Source organism: Sparus aurata, chromosome 8, assembly GCF_900880675.1.
Source record: "Sparus aurata chromosome 8, fSpaAur1.1, whole genome shotgun sequence".
Taxonomy (NCBI): domain Eukaryota; kingdom Metazoa; phylum Chordata; class Actinopteri; order Spariformes; family Sparidae; genus Sparus; species Sparus aurata.
This window is the reverse complement of record NC_044194.1, coordinates 9,535,166-9,553,484: the sequence shown is the minus strand read 5'-3', so window position 1 is coordinate 9,553,484 and position 18,319 is coordinate 9,535,166. Positions and strand designations below refer to the sequence as shown.

The window sequence follows — 18,319 nt, the reverse complement described above, 5'->3', positions numbered from 1 at the left end:
TACCTGGGTGACATTGGATCACTGACCTTTGCATTTACAGCAAAGTGTTAATGAGCACTGCTGTGATCAATCTCAAATGAGAGAGGTGGAGCTGGTGAACTTTTCAGAAACCACGCTGCTGTATCCCAGCACTAGTGAAGTGATCCTGCCATATGCGCTCCACTTATCTTTCTTTATACTTGAAGAGGAATTGGTCGTTTGTGGGCATTTGCTGGGAGAGCAGAGGAACACCTTTCAAGTCGTTAGGTAAGTTTCAAGCATGAAATTTGCTGCAGATAATCGAGGCTCACAGTAGCTACATTGTGATGACTTTCACCAACAGCTGGCCAAAGTTTACAAGTATGAAGTCTCTCAACATCATCTCGATGGATCGGCACAAAACATTCAGGCGTCCAAAGTGCGAGATGATGAGATGACCATCTAGAAAAGTTGTCGCTAGAATCTGTTTGGAAAAGGCCTCACATTCAGAAGATACTCATCAGGTGACAAGCCATCCGTCTATCCCCGTCTATCACAGGCTAAATTCATTTAGGCCAGCAGTAGGAGAGAGCTACCACACGTGGAGACAGACTCAAACTCTTACCTAAGCTAGTCGAGAGAAGAGCAAAAACATATTTTCCGTTGAAAAAAGCCTTCATTGTCATTTTCCAGTTCTTATTTAACTGATGCTGTCGCAGCTATGCTAATCTCTTGGTCGTCACATCTAAACCATGTTCACAGCTGCCAGTTCTTCTTTAAAAGGACCCTGATTGGTTCAATACCTTCGGCCCCAACCGCATATCTTAAAAACCTGGAGGGATGGATTTTTCAGGACACGTGAATCCAGCAGTCTGGTTGTTGGACACTGTACGCTGATGACTTGAATGATCGCCTGACTTGTCCTCTGACGCCACGACGTGGTTGACAGTTTTTGTTTCTCAGTGAAAGTCTTGAACATCTATGGGATGTATTGCCATGAAATCTGACACAGACATTAATTGTACCCAGGGACAGTAGGACTGAAGTTGGTCGAAAAACATGTTGCAAAAGTTCCCTCTTGGCTGCCCCTATGGTAGATAACACATGATGAAGAGCCCTGTAGGGTCCACTGCCCTGTCCGCACGCTGGTGCCCCACCACATTCAACTGGTGCACCTCAAACATCCAGAGAACAAATTGCAATAACGTATATCATCTTTTAACAAATGCCATCATCATGTCACATTTTCAATTTGTCCAGTACCGTGATTAAGGAGCTGCAAATCTAATGTGACTCACATGAGCCTCAGCTACCTTGTGTTTAGTGCTAATTATCGATAGCATCCTAACCTGCTAAACTAGTATTTGCATTACATCTGGCAAACATCAGAATGTTAGCATTGTCTTCGTGTTAGCATTTAGCTCAAAGCACCACCTTAGCCTAGCACAGCCTCCTATAGCAGATAGTATGCTTGTAGAGTCTTAATCTGAAGAATGTAGCTAGATACAGATTGCATTTACACGAGTCAGAGATGGCCTGGCTGTACTGATAAACGTGCCTTACCGATAGCTTTCCGGTCGCCGCAAGTGAGATAACATATCCAGATATATTGCATGTCAATACCAGGTGGAGACGGGGCACTGAAGTCAGCACATCTCGCTCCCTGCTGCATTGATTTTGACCTTTTCTTTTTCTTGCAAGTTCCACAACTTTATGCAAACGCAATACTAAAAAGTCCAAGGATTCCAAGATTCAGCTCTAAGATATGATAAATAGGCAAAACTTGTTCTTCCTCTAGTCGCTCTCCTGCCTCCTCTCTGTGTTTATATCTTTTCAACTATTTAGCTAATGCAAAGTCAGTAAAAGCCTCGAGTAGCTGAAAAAAGCTCTCTTCTTTTAAAATTCTGCCTCTCATGTCTAACTTGCCGTCTCTTCAGTCCTCGGGAGAGATGAAACGGAAGCTGGAGGTTGACGTTTTGACTATGAAAATCAATCTAGACCAAGGAGCAAACTTGTAGTGAAATCTCTGTTGATTGCTGAAATTTGTGGCCTCAACCGTGGTTTGTGTGTGTGTGTGTGTACGTGTGTGTGTGTGTGTAAAAGAGAGAGAGAGAGAGAGAGAGAGAGAGAGAGAGAGAGAGAGTGTGTGTGCCTCCCCTCTTTGGTGGGCAGGTAGGAGGATGAAAGCTTCTCTTAGATGCAGGCAGCTCAGATTTTTCTGCAGGCGGCTGCCATACCTTTACCACTCTGCTCTGTAATATGACACACACACGCACAGACAAACACACAAACCCAGACAAACACCCACCCACATGCGCACACTCAGACATACACACTCACACACATGCGCGTGTGCACACACACACACACACACACACCTCTGCTTTCTCTGAGGGGTTGACCTAAAAGCAGACTATTTCTATGTCTTAGATCCCTTCTCTGTCAACCATCAGAAATCTGAATTAGGGTGTTCAGGAAACACGTAGGAGACCCACAGAGTCAGGATATATGATAAATAATCATTACAGAGAAGACTGAAGGGCCTGTGTGAGCCACATGACGTCCCCTAATATGGTCTTTTCAAGTCCCTGATGGGTTTGCTTTTGGTTGTTTCCTGTCAAAATCCCACTGGAGACATGCATTTGATGGAAATATGATTTAACTTTTTTGGAAGGACACTGATGGCACGGATGAAAAATGTATATCCATTCTTCAAGCTGTCACACACGATGCATGGTCTGTGTGTGTGTGTGTTTGTGTGTGTGTCCATGGTATTTGTTGTGCATTGGGGGGAACAAAAGTACAACCTCCTTGAATGATTTCCAGTAATCCACAGAAATCGCTGAAGTTCCTGGAAATAAACTCTTTAAACAAACTCACATCCTTATTAGAGGCCACTTTGAAACTAACACAAAGGGGGAACTTTGTAATGAGCTCAGTTTTGAGGACAACGCTGCAACAAGGCTGCAGATGTGGCCGTGTGTTTGTTTTGAGTGTGCGCACGCATTTGTGCACAAGCGCATTCACACGTGTGTGTGTGTGTGTGTGTATGTGTGTGTGTGTGTGTTGTGGCATCTAAAATTGTATATTTATGGAGCTGAGACTCTAACAACAGTTTCACTCGACGCCTTGCTCCGACACTATGCTTTAATGTAATTGGCAACTCTTGAAGTCAATTTCCCAGAAATGTGCCAAATAATATCTCCCAGCATTTTTACACCGCTCTCATGGTGTCCACTGAAATTGAATGTTTGCTTCATTATAACCTCTTGGAAAGTGCCCAAACCCAGCTTCCTGTCTCAAGAGCAACTGTGCAAGCAAAACACACAGTGAAACAGAAACCATTTCACTTTTGGAGCCCTCTTTCTTTATTACTGAAATATTGCCAAGGAGGCTAAAGCTCAGGACAGGGCACTCGACTTATAAATATATATAGGATCATAATATTTTACATGCTTGAGCCCTATATTGAAAACCAACTAAAATGTCCTTATTCCAAACTCTGCCACAGCTTAAATCGGATTGAAGAAGGCAGTTTTCTCTTCTCAAGCAGCCACACGATTCACCATGACATGATTTGTCAGTTCATGGAGTATGGAAACCATGGTGGGATTTTAAACTTTGACAAACAATACACTTAGGGATTAAAATAGGCTAGAAGACCTCCGAGTTTCGAGATTCAGCTGGCAAACACCATCACTTTCTCAAGCGGAATACAGTCAGAATCAAACCCAGTGGACGCGTTAGATAATCATGCTCACTCTCAAAGGATTGTGAGATTGGAATCGCTTCTAAACAAAAGTTTCCGTTTGGCGAGCAGCTCAAAAACTTCACATGTCAAAGCTTCTGACCTTGAAGACAACTGGAGATTTTTTTTTCTCAGTAGCAGCAGTGGTTAACATCTTATCTGTGCTGCATAGTGCCTGTGGTCAACTCATGTATGACAACACTGTATGTCTCAGACCTGGTGCATTGTGCTCATTGAGCTCCAGTGCTCTTCAGTAATATCTGCCCAACATCTTAACTAGCACAGCAACTGTTGACAGCTGTGAAAACCTGAAAGAACCAAGCCCTTTAAAGGAATCATTCAACGTTTTTGCTTTCTTGCTGATAGATAGATGAGTGAGTTGAAGTCACTCTAATGTCTTTCCATCAAATACGAAGCTTTTGCCAACAGCTGGTTAGCTTAGCTTAGCATAACGAGGGAGAGACAGCTAGCATGGTTCTCTCTGAAGGTAAACGCTCTCTATCAAGCTCATAATTAGCATGCTTTATCGTGTTTGTTAAACCATGAAAAATGTTACTGTGGTTCAACATGGGGTTATTACAGACTATTACTGTGTCTCCGTTCAAGGGCTGCATCCTTTGAGTGCTGCAACACTCAGCTCGGCCTTTGGCGGTCTAGGAAGGCCTCGACCGTGTCCCATTGAAGGATGCAGCCTCAGAACTGAGACACAAGCTACTTCATTGAGCCTTGTCTTACAGTGAGGTTGCCAGGCAACCAGGAGGGACAACAGGAATTCACTGCATCTGGATAAGAAATACTCCGGTGAGCTTTAAATGTCCATGTAGGTGTTACCTTGGAGCCAGACTAGCTCTTTCCCCCTGCTTTCACTATTAATGCAAAGCTAAGCTAACTAGCCACTCATTTTAGCTTTGCTGTAAACTAATGGATACGAGCAGCATTGAGCCTCTCTAACTGCGTGTTTCCCAAAAAGTCAAACTAATACTTTTAAGAGTTATGTCCTTTCAGATGTCACCAAGAAATTCAGTAAGGAGAACATTTGTACAAATAGAATAAATTCATTTAATACACACACATACAACACACAGTCATTCAGTGTCTTACCTGAATAAAGAAGGAAAAGAGCAGATAGCAGCTGGCACATGGCAACATCACCACAGACACCTATTACAGAGAGAGGGGGGGGACATGGTGAGTAAACATCAGTCAGAAAACATCCTGACTGTCAATAGAAGCAGAGGAGAGAGGATCAGATAAAGGAGGGAGGCTGACTACTGACCCTTCTCCCTGGGAGCTATGATGCAGAGTTACATCTGACAGACAACCCCATTTCACCTCTGACCCCGCTCAAATCTGAAATCGGTGAATAGGCTGCATACACACCGCCGACACACTCCTCTTTTGCTTCCACCGTTTCATCCCCCGTTTTTCCTCCATGGCATCACCCCTGCATCCTCCCTCCTTGGCTGGTGTTCCACTCTCCCCATTTACTTCCACCTCCCTCACACCCTCCACAGCCCGTGCTCTCCCCCTAACAGGCAGGGCTGCTGTGGATGACACGTATCCAGCTGAGAGCAGCCATGCAGGGTCGATGGACCGCAGTACGCCGAGAGGAGAGATAGCCCTACAACCCAGCCCTCTGTGTGTGTTTCTTCTGGGTTTTTTTTTTTCTAACTCGGTGTGTGTGTGTGTGTGTGTGTGTTCATGCTTGTGCGTGCTTGTTTATCTATCTATAGTGCACTTCACAGACCCCACAGCTGCACCAATGACGCGAATCTCACAGTATGGGAGACACTGTAAGTGCATGTGTGTGAGTTATTTTTGTGTTTTAACAGAACGAGAGGGGGCAGATTTTATATCAGAGGCTTAGTTATGACAGGACAACAGACTGCACACTATCAGGGGTGTATCAGTTAATTCATTGATTGCTTTGTGTGTGTGTTCTGTTCTCCTTCCATCTCTTTGTCCTTTTTTCTATTCTGGCGATTAGGGCCAAATAAGTACAGTGCTGCTCATTAATGCCGAGAGGATGTGAATTGAAACTGATTAATTGCAGGAGACAGCACGCGTGTAGCCCTTTTCAGAATGTGTGAAGAGTGTACTACTTTTATTTTGGCCCTCACATAACAATTACGCTGCCTGTGCGTGCGTTTGTGTGTGTGTGTGTGTGTGCGTAGACATGGTGTCCCAGACTTCTGACAGTCTAACGAGTGCAATGGGCTGTGACCATTAATTATTTACTAAGTGCGTTTTTAGTCAGGAAAGACTGATGATCCATAAATAGGACAGAAAGATATCAGAAAACACAACAGCTCAACAGCCAGCGAGACACGATGCACATCCCTCGATCGACATTAAAAACACACTTGTGTAGGCTTGTGAAAATTCACTGAAAAACGACCTCAAAATATCTGGATAAAATATATATCTACCGGGAGATGGTGGCTAACTTGGGTTAAACCACCTTTATCACCTATAATTTCCCAACCACAATCAATAATTAGGTAGTCTTAGATGGCTATTGATGTTCCTGTTCACACAGTCAGATAGAAACCAGCGTTTCCTGTATTGATCCTGTGAGTCCATTTCACGACCGGCATTAGGTTCAAAGGTTAAAAGGCCGTCTCATGCTAGAAACACAGAAATTGATTTCCTGGACCCGAAACTGAAAAGATTTGACCACACAGGCATTGATCTCTGCCCAACAAAAGATCTGCAGTTTTGTAATCCGCATGCTGCGATAGATAAAGAAGTGCATTTGTGATGAAAATTGGATTAACCCGTAGAGGAAGTGGTGCGCTTCGGGGGCACACGGACTAAACTGTGCTCTCGTGTGCAGTGGGTACTCCAAAGGGATTCTCTGCTAAAAGAGCTTTTAACCTCTGAGTACTTCATAAAGTCTACGGTGGGCGTTCTTAGCACTGTGGACTGTTTGACTGCAGTGAGACCTTCAAAAACGATTTCTGACAACTGTTACTTTAATGCACGGTACGTCATTGCTGCCACTTGGGGTCTCTCAATCAAAACAACAAAAACAAAAGACGTAGTTTGAAGCAGCGAAGAGCGTGGGATCATGGCGTTGTCTTCACTGATGAAGTTCTGTCTTTCAGTTCGCAAACTTCCTTCCTCACTCTCTGACTCCCAGAACCGATTGCAACATCAAAGGAAACAGATGACCTCAAAATGATCAAGCAAAGAAGGCTGAACATTTTAAGTGGTTCAAACCTTTTAGCTTGTGCAACTTAATTTAGTAGTCTGGTCATTCGGAGGTAATCGGTTACCTGATTTATTTACGGTAAAGTCAGCTTAAAGTCAATAATATGTGTAATGAAGGCCGAGTCGTTTTTAGACATTTTAATGTGAAAGTATTACATGAAGCCAAAATGACAAACAGCTACTGGTTACGGCACCTTAAACATAAAAAAGGAAGCTTTTAACTGCTTATGAAGCAGTCTCAATTTATACAATTTTTTTATGGTGGAGTGTTGAGGATGAATTGAGGAGAGGATTGAAGCTGCTCTGTAGTCTGGTGGTACAACAGGAGATACCTCTGTGTTGCTAGACAGCATCAGAACATCTGGCTTGTAACTTAACATTTCATGTTGGCGTTGCTACTCAACTACAACTTGCTGTGGCTTGTTGATTTAAGATAACTTGAGAATTAAAAATACATCTTGAGCCAAATCTGTTACCTATATGTAACCCACAGATGACCGATGGATGATAACGTTACTAGAACGTTTACTTTGTTTCACCATTGTCATATTGGTGTTATTAATGTAATATGGCCACAAATAGATACGTTACCTCATCTCTATTCATCCTGTTAACAGCTGTGTTCGAAAAGAGACTTGTTAACTTGTGGTTGAAGAAAAAAAAACAATGTGAAAACTTAACATCTGTCTCTATATTTTAAAATATAATTGTTAGTTGCAACCCCAGATGTATCTGTTATGTCTTCCCACTGGTTTTCAATCAGTTGTCTCTTCTTCTTCCTTTACTTCACGGAGGGTTTCAGTGGTCAGGACCTCATCTGACATGGCGTGATTAAAAATGGCTGTTTCAGCCTAAAAACAGACTAGGGCTGGGAAATGTGTGAAAGCATTCATCAGATCGGCATTTCATCACTGTAGAGGGCGGCGGGGCCTGTCAGAAGGAGAATTACCCCTCTGTGGATGGCATCTATCAACTTAACTGTCATGTAATGACCCTGGGAGTCATCATGGAGCATCAGTCAACCTCTTCATGGCACTGCCGCTGCTGCATCCTGCTTAATTCATGTTCACACCCCGCCAGTCTGTCGTCACTGCGGTCGATACATGAGGTGCACAGCGTGTTGCAATGGACAGGTAGAGAGTAATGGAGAGTATTGACCACAGTATCCCTCAGACAGTTAAAGGAATAGATACAATTGGTTCGGACAGAGACATAAGACTCTTAGGTCAAAAATAATGTTGGTTGGGTTTGGCTAATTCAGTTGAGGTGGTGAGGTGTAAAAAACAATTACTGCAGTCATTCCTCACTAATTATGAGAATTTAAGTGATACTAATTGTTTTAATTTGCTCTCTCACATTAACCCTGGATTTGTCATCCTCATTATTGGGATACTAATTGTTTCCACTGCAGTGCAAGAAGCACAACCTTTTTTTTTTCATTGAAACATGGACCCTGTATTTTATCTTTCAAAGTAACAAAATTGAGCTATTTGTCATTTTCATGAAGGGCATTCTGTATGTGGATTTTGTGTGTAGTGTATGTGTAACAAAAACAGGTTCTTGAAGCAACACTATGTCACTCTTTTACCTTAAAATAACTGCTTCAAAATGATTTTGATGGTCTTTGATAGTAAGAGAGTGAATGATGTCTCTCACTACGTTTGCGTGACTCGAGAACACCGAATTATTGGGTTAGTCCGACTATGATCGGATTTTTAAGATGCATGTATACACCTTAGTCTGACTAAAATCGGACCGGATCGGATTTCTCATAGTCGGATTAAAACACCTAGATTATTCGATTGATAGTTGCATTACTCGTGCATGTATATGTTCTAACAGATCGGATTCAGAAGTAGAAGGATGGCGGCGGCGGCGGCGGCGTTCCTCCGATAATAACCGCAAGCAAGAGCGCCATTGTGCATCTAGTTTGTGTAATTATCATGTACACCATATACGAATTGTACAAAGATGTAGCTTTGTCTTGCTCTTCGTACGCCATCTTTCTCGAATGCTGAGGCAGAGTTTGTTGTTGCTGGTGACGTAAAGAGGTCAGCTGGAGGTGGCTTGTAACTTCAGTGCGAGGGTCGGATCTCAGTGTTACACACATGTTTACTTCAACATACAAGTTTTCAACACATAACATTGTTATGAAATGAGTTGTGTTTGTAGTTAGCAGTTACATTGCGCCATAACAGACTTGTGATTTCTATTCACAACACTGTTGTTGCACTGATCAAAAGAGAAACACAAAGAAGACAAAGAATGTCTTCATAATGTTTCTTTAAGAAAGAATCACATCTAAGTTGTCATTCATTTTGTGTTGTCTTGCGTTGAATCAGTGTCAATGATGAATCAGGTTATTTCTCAATTTTTGTGCATCTGCGCACTTCTTCATTTGTATACGTGGTTGTCAGTACAAAATTATGAAAGGCATATTTGTGTTTGACAAACTTCTTCTTCTTCTTTATCGTTTGATATCTATGTTTTATGTGTTATACAAAAAAGCAGGGTTTCTAACTATTGTGCACATTAAAAGAATGACTACACTAGAAAAAACGTTAAGATTTTTTAAATTTGTATGCTTTTAAATGTGATCATGTGATAATGAACTATGTTGTGTTGTGTTGTGTTTTGTTAGAGGTTAGACAGTCACAGGTTTGCATTTAATAATAATAATAATAATAATAATAATAATAATAAAAATAATAACAACAACAACAACAACAACAACAACAACAATAATAATTTTATTATTATTATTATTATTATTATTATTAATAATAATAATAATAATAATAATGCTGTATACACTGTCCTTTATTGATTATTTCATGGTGACATTCACAGCTGACATGTAGTTCCCAGGTGTGTGGCAGATGCCCACACAGCAGTGAGCAGGGATTGAGAGGGTTCAACCCATGCATTAGGAGTGAATTTCCAGGGGGAGTTACTACACCTGATGCAATAGTGGAGAAAGAGAAGGTTATTGTGGCTGTCATGTAATCATAACCTGAGAGAGAGCTTATGTAAATTGGCGGAAGGCGCTGTGTGACAGAGAGCTCCGAATGGTCAGACCGTTCGGGAGGTGCATGGGAACCAAAACATTTTTTCGTTGTTGTAAAAATATCTGTTTTGTTTATGTTGAACACATGTTTCAGCTTTTCTCGTGGTACGCCACAATCATTTTTGTTTTCCTTCTGAGTGTAAACCGGAAAGGCTCTATTTGTGCTGTTGTGAGTCAAGCAATCCCCCCGTGTGGCGGACCACGCCACGAAGAAATGTATTAATTAATGAATGCAAAAATGATCTGGTATCAAAAATCACCCATGATAGAAATGATTTGACATGTGACAGTGCCAACCTTTGAGCTTCACACTTTCACTATCTGCACTCTTCACTGCTTTAGTGATAGTGCCTTGGGGCCTGAAGCAATGAACGAACCTCCAGTTGTTTGGCGTAACATCACACGTACACTCGCATAACTGAGAAAAGCTCCATTGCCACCATCAAGACCAGAGCGGATATACTACACCCACGCAGCAGATTTGTATTGTTATTGTCTATTTTTAGATTGCTCATCCCAAAACGTTTAACCAGTATTGGATCCGCTCCTGGATATTATAATAACAGTATTTGGAATGATTAGAGATCACAACTGTTGCACCGAGTCCGACGAATGAACACTTAACAATCTTAACAGACGTCAAAAGTTTCTGAGTGTCGCTGCTGAGTTACAGTCACTCCGTAACTCTCAAGATGGCCCCTCCTATTGATATTAGCCACTGCATGACCAGTAAGCCACCTTTCACTACCCATCCCACACAAACACACACACACACACTGCTACCCTCCTCAAGCTCATCATTTATTAAAGAGTCTGATCTCTCTCTGAGACACACCATCACAGCTGTACATCCCACTGCCCTTTCGCTGCCTCATCCCCCGAGTGTACCATGTATGTGTGTGTGTGTGTGTGTGTGTGTGTGAAAGTCTGTGCATGTAAGGAAGGATGGATGTCAGTGAACAGACAGTGTAGTGCTATGTGCCGTGTGTATGTGTGTGTGTGTGAGTGAGTGAGGCTCAGTGTGTGTTGTTGTTGCTGATGAGCGGTGAGCTGTGGGAAGCAGCAGCAGTGATTTCCAGACACTTCCCTGTTTCCTCACCAGAGCATAACAGTGTAAAAAACATGTGGAGCGGAGAAACAGTAGTATTTAAAAAAAAAAAAAAAAAAAAAGAGAGAGCGAAAAAAAAGAAACAACCCTGAAAAGACAAGAACTTTGGGAAGAAACTTCAGCAACAGAATGAAGGACGTAGTTTATGGGATTCATTGAAATTTTGATTAACAAAAGCATTGCGGCTCGGTCGCCTGTCTCCGCTTCCCTGGTTAATTTTATGAGATCTTCAGCAAGGTAATTTTGCTATAACTGTAAAGATCCTGCATCAACTTCAATGGTCAATAATACTTAATAGATCTTCTGTAAAAAAAAAAGGCACAGCAACCCCAAACTATTGAACACAATTATTGGCAGGTTAATGACATTTCTTTTGTCTTAGTTAAATCCTCGTCTGTCAAAGCCACAGCGGTCAAAAATGCACTTTCCATAGAATTCTATGATGCTTTCTTCTCATTTAAATGTGTCACTTTTTCCGCCTAAACTCTTCTTTCGCCCTCCTCTCTTCAATTCCTTAACAACGGCGAGCGACTTAGGCCACTTCAAATAATACATCTTACCGTATCATTTCCCAGTTACTGTTTTACATCCAATTAAGTACGCCCGGGAATCATTTTAATACAATTTTCTAGAGATGCTTACTTGTGGAGATGAACTGAAAGAAGGAACAAAGCAGCGATGTCGTAACGATAACGCCCTGTGTTAAATACTGTATCCACTGGTGGCATATGAGCCCTTTTTCACATGTCACAGTGTAACTTATAGTCTTAAAGAGAGGACCTGCAAGACAGCGTAAGGAAAAGAATGGTCAAAATCAATACAGAAGAAGTCACGATATCCTATTTCGAAGTCCAGAGTGAGAGTCAAACTCCAAAATTGCTGGATCTTTCAATTCCCATGATGCAGCGCAGTTTTTAATCTTGTGGACATGTTTGTGTTTATATCTTTCGGAGTGAGCACAAAGACTATAATGTTATTCTATTGCATTGTTAGACCGTCCTTGTAAACTCCCTCATCTTTCCCTTTCAGAGTTCCCCTTATGCGCCCTGCAACAAAGGCTCCTATAATACGTAATAAAGTGAGAAAAGTCATGAATGGACTTCTGTTTGAGCATGCCGATACTTACACAGTAAAACCCTTTTAAAAAAATATAATTAAACATTAATGGAGTGTGGGGGCAAAACAAATCATCAACTTCGAGGTCACCTACCTGTTTAATTAGTGTATTAGGCTCCTCCCGACTCTGCTGAGATCAGATCCCATGTTTCCATCCGCTGGTCTTCAGGCGTTGATGAACCCATGAAAACCAAGAGAAAGAGAAAGAAAAGACTGAAAGACGGCCATCCATCATACTTGTTTATGGCGAATCAGTCAAGTTCCTTTAAAATGAGTTCAGCACCATGGACAGAAACATTAAGAGGCTCTGACACGCTGTGCTCAAAAAACACCTGTGGAGCTTCAACATTACTCATGGAAAGCATACACTGTTAACTTGGGTAATGGATTTTTAATGTGTGATACCATTTGTATTGTCTGCCACTTCTGAATGTGGCGTTTTTTGACTCGTGGCTGTGTGTGTTAAATGTACTGTGTGTGTGTGTGTGTGTGTGTGTGTGTGTGTGTGTGGCGCTGGGGTTAGTTTGTAGGAAGTTTGTGCTCACAGCTTCCAAAGTTAACTGAGAAATAACTGCTTTGCCGCAATTGTGGCGACAAATGCTTCGATAAACATAAGCAAGCAAAACAACGTCAAACTGATTTTCAATACATCATCATAACACATAATTAATAGGGCTGTCAGTCGATTCAAATATTGTATCATGATATATTGCATTATTATCCGTAGTTATAACTTACAGTAACTTATTTTTCGAGGTTTTAATACTCTTTTCAACATGGGAGTGGACAAATATGCTCGCTTTGTGCAAATGTATGTCTATTATTAATGCAAAAATACAAAACAACTACAAATACAATATGCTGAGAACTCGAGCCCAACAGGCAACAACAGATGGGCATACCGACCTGAACGAAACATTCCTTAGCAATACTAACACAATGTAGTGTCCAACTGTACTCTGTAAAGGTTAACTTAACAATGTTAATCTGCCTGCAAGTTGAAAGTTTGTGGGATCTGGAGTTATCCAGGCGTCTCTGCTGCGAACTACACAGCGTGGTCTGAGAGCGTGGAGGAGGGCTCTCTGCGTCTGCTAGCGGTAATTGCCACCCGACCTACTCTGGTGGTAACTCAGTTCACATTGACAGTAAATGCAAATAGCTCTGTTCTCGTCGAGGAAACCATCTGGCAGCGCTTTGAAGCTGGACCTGCCATTCAGAAGACCCTTTTGTTCATCCATTCCTGCTCAAGGACGTTTGTTTCCGCTCGCCGTCCGCAACGTTACTGCTCCATCGTTTCCCTGATTTTCCCCAAACGCATTATTATTGCGTTAACTTTGACAGCAAATAGTAACAGATATGGATGGATGGATTGAATGGATCATGAACTCATCGTTTCTAAAGGTATTATGAATTTTAATGTACATCCCATCACATTTAAAAAAACATACTGCTGTTAAGATATACGCTATATACTGTAGAGATTTCACATTTTCTGACATTGTTGTTGTCTCCAGTGTCAGACAGCACTACACAGCAGCAACATGTACACTGCACCAATTTTAGGTACTGTGTTATTCTTTGCAGAAAATGGTGCAATTAGAATAATCTGGAGGCTTTAAGGTCATTACAAGTCTCACTATACTTTCCAGGACTTTTCAAAGTGCTAATGCAAAGCACTACATGAAATACACCTTGAAAGAGATGTGATGTTGCAAAAGAAATACTGGAATAACAGTTGAAAAGGGATGGAACAATCACACTCTTCCAACCATGGCTGAAATATCCTTAAAAACATAAAGAGGTCACGTACCACTGAAAAGTAAAGTACAAATCTTGGTGTGCTTTTGAGTATTAGAATAAATACCGACAATGAATTTGAATACAATGGGTGAAAAACAAGTATGTGTAACAAAGTAAGGTTTAAGTCAAGTGGAAATCTACTGATAGAGGACTGCAAAACCCAAACTGTGCATCACAAAGGCACATACACAGTATACAATAATGACAATATACCGTGAAATGGTACAACACACTTGTAACACATACACTATCTTATGCCAAAAAAATCTTTCCTAAAGAGTTGATTCAGCCGGCAGCAGTAGGCGGCAGCTTTGGCATAAAACAGACCGTAGTTTGCTGCGTGTCATTAAGTTTGTCCTTTCGGATCTCTAATGATCCATCACAGTGTTTCATCTGGGTTGTGTTGCACTCCTTCAGTAATCGCGCCACCTTCTTGCCAGATTTTACTGTCAAAGTAAAACACCATCACCCAAAACGCCTCGTCCGAGTAACGCATAGAAGATGGAAGATCTTGTGGGGCTTCTCTCACACCGCTGACCTACTGTTAAATACTGCGAGCCCAAAGCCGTAAGCTTGAACGGATTCTGTAAAAAAGTTTTGTCCCGTGGTCGACCGGGAAACTTGTTGGTTAAAATCCAACAGTGACAAAATGTCCATAGAAAACACTGATGACTGTCTGTCCACATGCTCAGTACATACTGTGGTCCAGACACTCACATATATTCTCACCAGCTCATGTTAAACACACTTCCATCTCAGTCCTGAAGCACAATGTGAGCAGCCGCGTGCTTTGTGGATGGGGCGCAGAAAGGTGGATGATGTTGCAGGTGTGGTTTCTGACATGACTGTAGATATTCAGATGTGTTTTTTTTTTTTTAAACGTGAACACAGGTCCATACTGGAATTAACTGCAGCTGACATGAATTCTAACTGACCACAGCTGCCACTGTGCTCCATGAATAAAAAAACAACAATAAACTCTTTACGGGCACATTTCAAGCTTACAGGGGTGTTCGAGTACTATGCACTCCAAAAAACAGAGTTGTGCAGAGTATGATGTTAATGGACGAGTACAGAGAGCTGCTTTGCAAAGAAAATGCGTGACTTAAACACAGACGTTTTCATGGCATTACACCAGAACTGACTTTATTTTCCTTTTCTTTAACATTTCATATGCAGGATTCAAATTCGGCCTGTGCGTTAGTCGACGAGACATCACTGAACTTATCTCACTGTGTGATAATGAAACTGATCATCGGGATCTTTTTGGACAAAAACCCTCCAGTTAAAGTTGTCGGATTTATCAAACACACTGCGAAACCGATAAAAATCAATCACAGGGGAAACTATCAGGGAGACCATCGGCTCACGATAGATGATCTACAATCAGCACGGCTTGTGCTTCCAAAATCTAAGTCACATCACACACTTACATCCACACAGAGCTCGCCTGCCAATTCTCACATCCAATAAAACTAGTAGACATCACTGATGCAGGGGCTTCCTTTTCCTATGCACTGTGCCAGCACACCGCTAACGATGAGGTTCTGTGCTGCATGCAGTGGAAGCTACAAGGCCATCTGCACACACACACACACACGCACGCACACACACGCACACGCACACCAAAAGCACACACAATGATGCACAAACACAAGCTCATGTAAGCACATTTACCAGCTTAAAAATGCTGAAACTCAAGGCCAAATCTATTCACTGACAGACAATTCTGCCCTGACTCGCACGCGGACGCACATTCTCATTACACACATGCACACAAACGCAAGCGCATGTACGCCCATAGAGAAGCATGTAAGCATGTCTTCAAGGTTTAACAAGCCACCAAATGCCCACCCACACCTGTGACACTCCTCTACGCGGCGTTTGACCCTCCAGTGCCACAACGTCGCACAAGTGTGAACGAACACATCTATGAATTTGGCACTTAATTACGCAACAAGTTGCACACACAGACACACACACACGCAGGCGCACACTCTGCAACACACACGTGCAATCTGCGCGTACACACAAACGTGGAAAAAGTTAGAATTGGATCAGTGAAATAAAGAAAGATTTCAACAAAAACATGTAGATCACAAATTTCTGACATCACGTGAAAAGCCAACGATTCTAGTTTTACACACACAGCCACGCATGTGCATGAACATACACACACAAATACACACATAACATGTTGACACCACTTGTAAGGCCAAATAATTAGCTAATTCTGCATTCACTCTTTACTGCTGCACGAGTCCTTTATGATGATGATGATGATGATGATGATTATCATTATTATTATTTGTGTGTCTGCTATAGAACCAAGCCTCTCAGGTATCTAGCGGTACAGCCACTGCCCACCCCTCGTCTCAGGTCTTTCGCTCCTCTCTAAAAGATCACATAAACATTAAGAGTCAGTTTAAAATTCTCAGTAATCCGACTGTAGTAAGCCTTTCTTCTGATGGTGGTACTGAAATTACAATACAGATACAGACAGGGTGATTATCACAGAGGAAACAGCACTGTGGTTTTTGGAAGATCTTCAAGAAATTCTAGAAGCAGCCTTCAATGCAAACGTTTGACTCAATGGAGAAGGAACATGATGTCGTCGCCGCCCGCTGCCAGTCGTTTCGGTAAAGTTTTGTCTCTTAGATTCAGGACACAAACAACAAGGGGGGCATCATCAGCAAGCCACAGTTAATCAGTGGCTCTTGAGCACATTGATACACTCCCCCATGTGTGAAAACATATAAATTCAATGCCAGTTGGATCTGATCACACCAAACATATGAGGAAAACTAAAACAGTTACCATTCTTTTTTTCTTAAACACACTGTCTACAGAGGTAAGGTCAGTCTGGGCTCACCGTTATAATGACACACCTGATCTGCAGGAATACACCCCACGGGCCTAGATCTTCTCGCTTTTCTCCAGGTTTCTAATATGTAATTGACTTTGACTGGAAGGTAGAACCGTTTTGAGGAATAACCACATGTGGCTCGCATGCAGGAAAACGCTCGTCCAAGTTCTGTCGCACCTCAGAGCCCCGACCGTCAGTGGAAACACGTCTAAAGTGTGTGTGTGTGTATGTGTGCGCAGCAGTGTGTGTGGATGGAGACATTTTTTTTTTTTTTGGTCCTGCTGTACCTTCAGCACAGGTCCACGCGCCTCTCCTCCTCCTCTGGCGCAAGGTGTGGAGTGGATGCTCTAACAGCGAGGCAGGAAAGTCGTCCCTCTGATAAACACTGAACACATATCAAATCCACCTGTACGCCTGTTTCCAGAGACGCACTACCCGCCCATCTTTTGATTTATTTATTTATTTATTTTTTCCTTCTCCCAGGAAGCTTAAAGCCGCGGGACATGCCTTGTTGCGGTGCGTCTGAACCCAAATAACTTCTCCGCGCAGCGTAAAATACGCAGCTGCAGATACTCTTTGTTTCACCTTCTGTATCTTTATCATGCATCTTGCTGCGGAGATTAGCAACCAGGGCTTTTTTTATTCTCCTGTCTTTATCACAGCCCGCGATCACCGGGGGCGTCTGATTGAAAAAAAAAAACGGAAAATCCACAAGAAACCACATTTTATGCAGCACGACCGGGTGTTTAAATCCTGCGCAAAGTTCAAAGCAAATTGTTCCCCACCGTAGGATTGGCTAACGCGCGCCCCGAAACGGTCCCGGACTGACAATTTTTTTTTTCTTCTTCTCTGCACTCTGTCGCCTAACCCGAAATCTAAGACTGCAACACATTTGCCCAGCAGAGAGGAAAATACGCTCTGATTGACCTACCTTGACGACTTGGATCATTTGAATGTTGCGCACAAAAAAAAAAATCTTCAGCCGCTGGAAGTTTGACTTAGTCTACTCCTGATCCCTCGGAGGAGTCGCACTGAGAGGAGAGGATGGGCGCCACTGCTCTGCGCGCCAGCTCGCTCCGTGGATGTGTGCGTGCGTGTGCGCGCGTGCGCGCCAGAGTGAGAGAGAGAGAGAGAGAGAGAGAGAGAGAGAAAGAGAGAGAGAGAGAGAGAGAGAGAGAGATGGGGAGGGAAACAACAGACGTGGAGAGCTGTAGCCCCTTGCCAAAGGATGCTTCAGTCTCCTAGCAACAACAATCGATCTGGCAAGGAGACATTTTTATTGGATAAAAAGAAAACTTAGCCATTCACCCCCTTAGCACATGTTTACCACTCAGAACAACAACTCCGGCTTTAACTGAGTGAGGAGAGGGAGATGAGCAAAAAGAGTGAGGAAGAGGGAGGTGATCCCACATGAAGGTTTCAGATGTGTGTTAAAGGTGCAGG

General features: G+C 42.4%; 1 protein-coding gene across 1 annotated transcript in view; it reads right to left on the bottom strand.

The window, feature by feature from the left end:
- Nucleotides 1-17,984, bottom strand: part of grm3 (glutamate receptor, metabotropic 3) — a 41,886-nt gene extending 23,902 nt beyond the window's left edge. The window contains exons 1-3 of the mRNA XM_030425872.1: nucleotides 17,808-17,984; nucleotides 12,305-12,373; nucleotides 4,808-4,867 (exon numbers count right to left, since the gene is read on the bottom strand). The gene's annotated coding sequence lies outside the window, so the exon portion shown is untranslated. The remainder of the gene's footprint in view (nucleotides 1-4,807; nucleotides 4,868-12,304; nucleotides 12,374-17,807) is intronic.
- Between the last annotated feature and the right edge of the window lie 335 nt (nucleotides 17,985-18,319).